General features: G+C 43.6%; 1 pseudogene; it reads right to left on the minus strand.

The window, feature by feature from the left end:
* Nucleotides 1–526: 526 nt before the first annotated feature.
* LOC122701652 lies at nucleotides 527–8,368 on the minus strand (annotated as a pseudogene).
* Nucleotides 8,369–8,611: the final 243 nt, after the last annotated feature.

The following is an 8,611-nucleotide window of genomic DNA, read 5'->3' on the forward strand; positions in this document are numbered from 1 at the left end:
CAACGAGTCAGTTCTTCACATCAGGTAGTCAAAGTACTGGAGCTTCAGCATCAATCCTTCCAATGAATATCCAGGGTTGATCTCCTTCAGGACTGACTGGTTTTATCTCCTTGCTATCCAAGGGACTCTCAGGAGTCTGCTCCAGCACCACAATTTGAAAGCATCAGTTCTTTGGCACTCAGCCTTCTTTATGATCCAACTGTCACATCTGTACATGACTGCTGGGAAAAGCCATAGCTTTGACTATACAGACCTTCATTGGCAAAGTGATGTCTCTGCTTTTTAATACTGTTTAGGTTTGTCATAGCTTTTCTCCCAAGGAGCAGGTGTCTTTTAATTTCATGGCTGCAATCATTGTCCACAATGAATTTGGAGCCCAAGAAGAGAAAAATCTGTCACTGCATCCACTTTTCCCCTTCTATGTGCCATGAAGTGATGAGATCAGGTGTTTTTAGACAACCAACTTTTTTTTAAAGATTTTTTTTGGATGCGGGCCATTTTAAAAGTCTTTATTGAATTTGTTACAATATTACTTCTGTTTTATATTTTGGTTTTCTGGTTGCAAGACATGTGGGATCTCAGCTCCCTGACCAGGGATTAAACCCATGCCCCCTGCATTGGAAGGCGAAGTTTTAACCACTGGTCCACCAGGAAAGTTCTGATAACCAATGTTTTAATTGCCAGCTCCAATTCTCTGTCAAACTAGCACTCCAAGGTGGGCATCTCTCCGCTCATTGTTGGACATCATAGGAGTTCCTTGGTCTGGGGAAATGACAATTAGCCATCCATATTGATGCAATATTTTCTCTTCCAGTTCTTTCATAATGCTGTAAGCATTTTCATCTACCACCGAGTTAGCAAAGCCCAATCCAGAATCAATCTATTCTTGTCAGGACACATCTGCTGCCCCCAGGGTTACCAGCATCCATCTGATTTACCAGCTATGTTTAGCACCTTCCCACCAGGGAAGCTGTCACAACACTATCTGCGGTCTCTGTCCCTCTTGCTGGCAGACAGAACAATCTTTTTGACATTTTATGCCTTAGAAGGTATGATACAAAGGAGTCCCCAAATGAGTCATCTTTGTTATGTTCCCACATCAGCAAATCAAGACTTAAAACATAACTAATTACAGTTTCAATCTTCCCCAGGAATTCAACCTTTAACCAGCCAAACGAGAATTTCCTAATCAGCGTTAGGAATAAATCTGCTGATAAACTCCTTCTGTTTCCCCTTAGAAGGATGACCTTGCCTAAAACAAGTCTTTCTTTTACGATAATTTCCTTTTTTCTGTTCCCGCTCTGATTTTGAAACCTTTTCTTATCTGCAGCTTGACGAAGAAGCTCCTTTCTATTGCTAGATGAGATGCTGACTGATTCATGAATTTTTTTCCCATTTTAACAGTTTTTAATGAAAGCTATAGACAAGATGACTTTATTCCTGCATCTTCTCAATTGTTTCTTCCTTATATTTACGCTTTTCCTTTGCTACTTGACAAGATTTGGCTTTATGTTCAAGGATCTTTGTGCGGTCTTTGCCAGTTTTAGACTGGTGATAACTGCCTTGCTGGGCTGAATGCCCGCATGGACAGTCCTGCCATTAGCCTTCTCCCACTGCACTTGTTCAGGGTAGATGATGTATTTCTTCCTGTAAGCCTGGACTACTTTGCCAATTTGCTGCCCTTTGTTGTGCCCTTATGTAGCCTGAACTTCATCATCCTTTCAGATGGGTATGGATCGAACGTTGTACTTCTGTCTCAGCTCTTAGAAAGAGAAGACATCATCTCCCTGAGAATGTGGGAAGGTGCACTGAAATGCCTTTTTCAGTTCTTACTTCTGTAAGAAGTCACGAAGGGATTGAACTTCATTTTGGCCATTTTGGTGAGGCCTTAGAAGGGGAAAGAATCATTTTATAAAGTCATTTAGATCTTTAGAATTTACTTGTTTGAATTTTTGTTACTGAACAGCTACAAAAACAGGTCTAGATTCAGCCCATCTCTGCATTGATACAGCGCCCTCACGTCCCCTCATTTCTGGACCCAATGGCCATCTCAAGAGATCACATGGGGATATCTGCTTGTCAATTACAGTCACTTTCCAAACTTGGAAAGTAGTTCTTCCAGGGCATAGACATATCCTGATTTAATGCATTCCTCCAATTTTCATAGGATCACACCCCTTATGAGCATCCCCTTAACAGGCCAGGTTTCCTTTAATCTATCACCCGACCAAACGGGCAGGCCATTGACCACTGCCTATGAGGCATTAAAAACCCAAACGATGGTCTAGTGACTGAGACTCTGTGCTCCCAGTGCAGGGGACCTGGGTTCAATCCCTGGTCAGGGAACTAGATCTCATATGCCACAACGAAGACCTGGCATAGCCAAATAAACAAATAGATAAATATTTAAGAAAACAAAACAAAAACCCAAACATAGGGACTTTTTAACATGGGTCAACTCCTCCATCACTGCCTGGAAAACAGCATGCAATTCAACATACCAGGCTGTTCTCTTACCTTCTTCAATCAGACCGGTAGCCTTCCAACAAGAATCTTGTCCATTTATCTTGGAACGGCCATCCACAAACCAAAGTGCTCTTTGTCTGTCAGTGGAGAGCTGTGTATGGGGCACTGACCAAGAGACAGTAGAATCCATCAGCTCCTCACACGGTTCCAGAGTCAATCCTGGAGCAGTGGGGGTGTGGGAAAGTCTCCCTGCTGGTGAATTTATTTCTTCTTTACATTCTCCCCCAAACTGAGACCCTAGATAAGCAATATCCATTTTACTATGAAGCTATTCTAAATTGGGAAAGGAGTACATCAAGGCTGTATATTTTCACCCTGCTTATTTAACTTATATGCAGAGTACATCATGTGAAATGTCAGGCTGGATGAAGCACAAGCTGGAATCAAGATTTCCAGAAAAAATATCAATAACCACAGATATGTAGAGACACCACCCTTATGGCAGAAAGCAGAGAGGAAGTAAAGAGCCTCTTGATGAAAGTGAAAGAGAAAAGGGAAAAAGCTGGCTTAAAACTCAACATTCTAAAAACTAAGATCATGGCATCCGGTCCCATCACTTCATGGCAAATAGATGGGGAAACAGTGGAAACAGTGACAGACTTTATATTCTTAGGCTCCAAAATCACTGCAGATAGTGACTGAAGCCATGAAATTAAAAGATGCTTGCTCCTTGGATGAAAAGCTATAACCAACCTAGACAGCATATTAAAAAGCAGAGACATTACTTTGCCAACAAAGGTCTATACAGTCAAAGCTATGGTTTTTCCAGTAGTCATGTATGGATGTGAGAGTTGGACATAAAAAAAGCTGAGTGCTGAAGAATTGATGCTTTTGAACTGTGGTGTTAGAGAAGACTCTTGAGAGTCCCTTGTACTGCGAGGAGATCAAACCAGTCCATCCTAAAGGACACCGGTCCTGAATATTCATTGGAAGGACTGAAGCTATAATACTTTGGTCACCTGATGTGAAGAACTGACTCACTGGAAAAGACCCTGATGCTGGGAAAGATTGAAGGTGGGAGGAGAAGGAACGACAGAGGACGAGATGGTTGGGTGGTATCACTGGCTCAGTGGACATGGTCCACTCAAACATGAGTTTGAGCAAGCTCTGGGAGTTGGTGATGGACAGGGAAGCCTGGCGTGCTGCAGTGCATGGGGTCACAGAGAGTCAGACACGACTGAGCGACTGAACTGAACAGAGGAAGCTATCCTGGGCATGGCCGTGTTCGTTAGATTATTTTAACTCTCTAGGCCTAAGTCCCAGTAGGCATTGCTCATAGGGTTTTTCCATAAGCCCCAGCTAGGTTCCATGTAGGGTTATCTCACACAGGGCTATCATAGGGAGAATCTGCCCCCACCAACACCCTGGCTTCTATTGTACAATGTGTGGGCTCAGGGAATCTTCCTGGTTTCCGTTTAGCATGTCCAATTAGCATTACTTGAAGGGAAGATTTATATGTCTTCTATTTTACACAATACTAGTTGGGGAAATATTCCTATGAGATTCAACATGGGAATACAACCCTGGAGGTCCAGTGGTTAAGGATCCACCTTCCAATTTGGGGGATGCTAGTTCAATCCCAGGTAGAGGAACTAAGATCCTACATGTGGGTCAACTAAACCTGCAAGCCGAAACTACAGAGCCTGTACACTCTGGAGGCCATATGCCACAACCAGAGAAGCCTGCACACTGCAATAAAGATCTCGTTTGTTGCAACTAAGACCTGATACAGCCAAATACATACTTTTGGTTTTTTTTTTAAACAAGACTTCCCTGGTGGCCCAGTGGTTAAGAATCCACCTGCTAAGGCCGGGAACATGGGTTTGATCCCTGCTCTGGGAGGATCCCACATGCTATGGAGCAACTAAGTCCATGTGTCACAACTACGGAGCCCATGCTCTAGAGCCTGTGAGCTGCAACTAGAGAGTGGCCACCCCTCACTGCAACTAGAAAAAGGCGGGGAGCAGGAACTAAGACCCATCACAGCCAAAAATTAAAAAAAAAAAGTAATCACTATAAAGACTTCAAACCCACCAGTTCTCCTACAAACTTTTACCTTACATTCCTTTTTTAAAAAATTGTACTTCACTGTGCATTGCAAATATTGAAAGGTTTTTTGTTTGTTTGTTTGTTTGTTTTTTAGCAAATTGAAGGTTTGTGGTACCCCTGTGTGTTATATATTTATCGGCACTATTTTCCCAACAGCATTTGCTCTCCTAACTGCAGCCTCCATTAGGACTTCATCCACAATTCTAGATAGGAGAAGTGTTCTACTGCCAAAGGTAATATCCAGTCCCATAGAGGGAGACACAACTTCTTTATGTAAAGCCTGTTTCAGCATTCCAACTTTCATAATCCTATCAATCATTACAAGTTTACATTCTCATCATCTAATTGCTGCCTGTGTAGGGGCTTCACCAATTGATGTGGTTTCCGTCTCAAGGAGTCCTGGAACCTTCTCCACCCTCTGACCACTTGGCCCACTCTTGTGCCAAAGGCTTTTGGTCATTGGTGAGGGATTGAAGCAAGGCCCTTTTGTCAATCTTTAAATTGATAAACCCATCTAACCACTGTACCAAGCAATGACTGGTCAGGCTTCTCATCATCATTTCTGCAATCTGACTTTTTCCTTTTTCCCTCTTTTCTCTTTTTTCATTATTTAGAGAATACTTTGTTAGTTTCTGTAATCAAATCCATGTAGATAAGACCTTCCATATTTAATACAGATTGAAAAATTTATGCTTAATGTTTCTAGGCCAGATGGTTGCCAACTTTATCAACTTCTCCAAAATCATCTTAGGATTTCCTTCTGCTGGGACGAGTCTCATGACTCTCCCCTTTCTGTTTCCTCTTCATTTGTTTCCTATCAATATTTGCTTATTCACCTTAATTCTTAATAACTGCTTAAATTTTTTCACTCTGTTGGGAAGTCCCTTGAATCTCTCCTCAGCCTCTTCTTATTCTCTTGTTAATTAATTTAATATTTTTATTACCATCTGTGAAACTGAGTCTTCCAAATTCCCTTACTGATTAATCTCTTAATGCAAAACTTTATTTCCCATTTCGTGCCCTCTAGGATTTAGTGACTAAAGAGAGAGAACCTCAATTCTGTGCTAACCGAACACGAATCAGCCAGAGTCACATGACTAAAATTTGGCTTCTGCCGATAACATTGTTAATGTACTTAAATTGTTATTATAGATAAAATCATCAATGTACAAACTCAGGTTGCTTCTCCAGGGCAAGATAAGCTAACAGACTCCCGAGTCATATGGACCTCCTGACCAGAGAATCCTACACCAGAGACATCCCAACTTCCAAAACTATGATTAAGAAATGCCACAAGGGCTCAGTGGTAAGAAACCCACCAGTGCAGGAGACACGGGTTCGATCCCTGGTCTGGGAAGATCCCACATGCCAAGGGGCAATCAGGCCAGGGCTCCACAGCTACTGAGCCTGTGCTCTAGAGCCTGAGAGCTGAAACTACGGAGCCCGTGTGCCTCAATTCTTGAAACCCGCACGCTCTAGAGCACCTGCTCCACAACAAGAGAATCCACCAAAATTCGAAGGCTTCACACACAACTAGAGAAAGTGACCGTGCAGCAGCCAAGACCCAGCACAGCCAAAAATAAATACATTTTTAAAATTATTTTTTTAAACAGAAATGTCAGAAGAAATGATTAATCCCAGCTTCTTTGTTCGTCACCTTAGGGAAAAAAAAAAACAACAACAACAAAACCAAACCCTTTAATTCAAAGACCAGGTTGGAATGGATCTGAGGCTTGTCTGCCATTCCCTCGCTTGGTGCCCTGCAATAAATCCTTACCTTGCTGCAAACACCTGTTGTCACAGCTTGACTTTCTGCGCCGTGGGTACCTGAGCCCTTTACTTGGTTGCATCTGTAAGACCTATGAAGGAAAGCTGGGACAGGAAATTCAATAAAGCTTCCTGCACTGTATTTTGGTTTTGCAACAATTGCATTATATGGGGTGCCCGTGTGAAAGGGTCTCTTCTAACCACAGCATTTACCATGACTTGGGTAATGGGCCTGTTCATCAGGTAAATATCTCAGTCATCACAAAGCCCACCTCACATGGTTTACATTCATATATATCAGCTGCTTCATTTGGGGTGTTCATTTGGCGTCCATGGGCTTCCCAAGTGGCTCTGTGGTAAAGAATCTGCCTGCCAATACAGGAGATGCGGATTCGATCCCGCCACAACTACTGAGCCTGTGCTCTAGATCCTGGGAGCCACCACTACAGAGCCTACATGCCCTAGAGCTTGTGCTCCATAATAAGAGAAGCCATCACAGTGAGAAGCCCGAGTACCACAACTAGAGAAAGCCCGGGTGCAGCGACGAAGACCCAACACAGCCAAAAATGAATAAGTAAAAAACAGTAGTCATTGATCATGTAAGTTTAAGACTGCTTTGCTGGAACTTTTTATAAGGAACCTCAAATGGACTTTAAAAAACTCTCGAGGCCAGGAAGGTCAAGCCAAAGTCCAAGCAGTCCTTCAAGCTATCGGGTCACAGCTGAGTCTGTATCGGGCCATAGCTGAGTCTATGCATCTCTCTCTCAAGTTTATTTATTTATTAGCTAAGTCTTTGGGTATCTCAGAGCCACACCAGTACCTAAAAGGATATGTCACTTGGTTGGAGATCACGCAGTAATGAACAGTTTGCCTCACTGCATAAAAATTTTCTGGACGTTTTGGCAGGTGAACTACTGTCAACCTAACTCGTTCCGTGACCAACTTATCCTGCCATATGTGACACTGGGATCTTTGAGTTAGGCGGCAGGAAACTGCTTGATCCGTTCCCACCATTTTTTTGCAACTTTTTGGCTTCTGAGATTCCCGGCAGTCTTTATCTCTTGTGCTCACTAACAGAAACCGACAGTAAGTGAGGACCTAGAACTGTGGACACCACCAGTAGTCAAAAGACTAGGGACTGGTGGAGGGGACTTTCCTGGTGGTCCAGTGGTTAAGAATCTACCTTCCAATGCAGGGAACACGGGTTCAATCCCTGATCAGGGAACTAAGATCCTACCTCCCAAGGGGCCACTAAGCCTCCTTGCTGCAACTAGAAGACCCAGTACAGCCTTTTTTTTTTTTTTTTAAACAGGCATTCTTTAAAAAAAAAAAAGCTAGGGACTGGGGAAAGGGTTGAACCAGCAGTCTTCAAAGAATGCGGACTGCAAACAGATTCCAAACAAATGGGGAACTAAAGACTAAACTGCCAGCAGTTCCCAGCGTGGAGTCTGAGGTCAGAATGAAGGGCTGAGTTTAGAAGGTACTGCAGGCTGGCCAATCTTGAGCCTCTTTTAATCTCCGGGAGACTCTGGAGCTATCTGAGCCCAAGTGGCATCAAGGCCATGCCCCTTCTTGGGGGCAGGGGCACTCAACCCTCCAACACTGACCAGTCCGTGTTCACGAGTTCCAACATGCAGACATTTCATTCCCAACTCAATTCCGGAAATCTGGACTCAGATTCTCAGCTGAACCGCTTCATTTCATCTGTAGAAATGAAGGTGACGGAGAGGCAAGATGAGCTTATGCTGTGTGCTCCAAAGCCAGACGTTTAGAAAGGGAATTGGATTCCTAACATCAAGTTGGCGAGTTCAGAAGTTACACTTCAAGTGATGGGGAGCCACCAAAGATGGATGAAGATGAGCGCCTGGCTCGGAACTGTATTTTAGAGAGGTCATCAGTGGTTAGCAGACAAACGGAGACTGGAACCTGAGGCTCTTGCCCATGGATTTCTAGGTAGAAATTCCAAGTCAGGTCCTCAGAGGGCACAACAGGGATCCTGTCCTGGGATTTCCAGTTGGAGCCTTGATAAGACCAATGCCCCCTCCCTGGCAAGGTGATTTGTGCAAACACACTGCATCCTCCCAAAGGCAGAAAGCGGTTGATCCCAGCTCCCCTCGCTTGGAATGCTTCTTCCCCATCAGGCCTGACTGGGGTGAGAGTAAGAAGGCCAGGGAACCTCTCAGCGCAGATCCAAAGGACAACAGGAGGTAGTATCTTATTGAACAACTTGGGGGTCTCCTGTTCCATTTTCTAGGACAGTCTGTCCGTT

This window comes from Cervus elaphus, chromosome 10 (assembly GCF_910594005.1).
Source record: "Cervus elaphus chromosome 10, mCerEla1.1, whole genome shotgun sequence".
Classification (NCBI taxonomy): domain Eukaryota; kingdom Metazoa; phylum Chordata; class Mammalia; order Artiodactyla; family Cervidae; genus Cervus; species Cervus elaphus.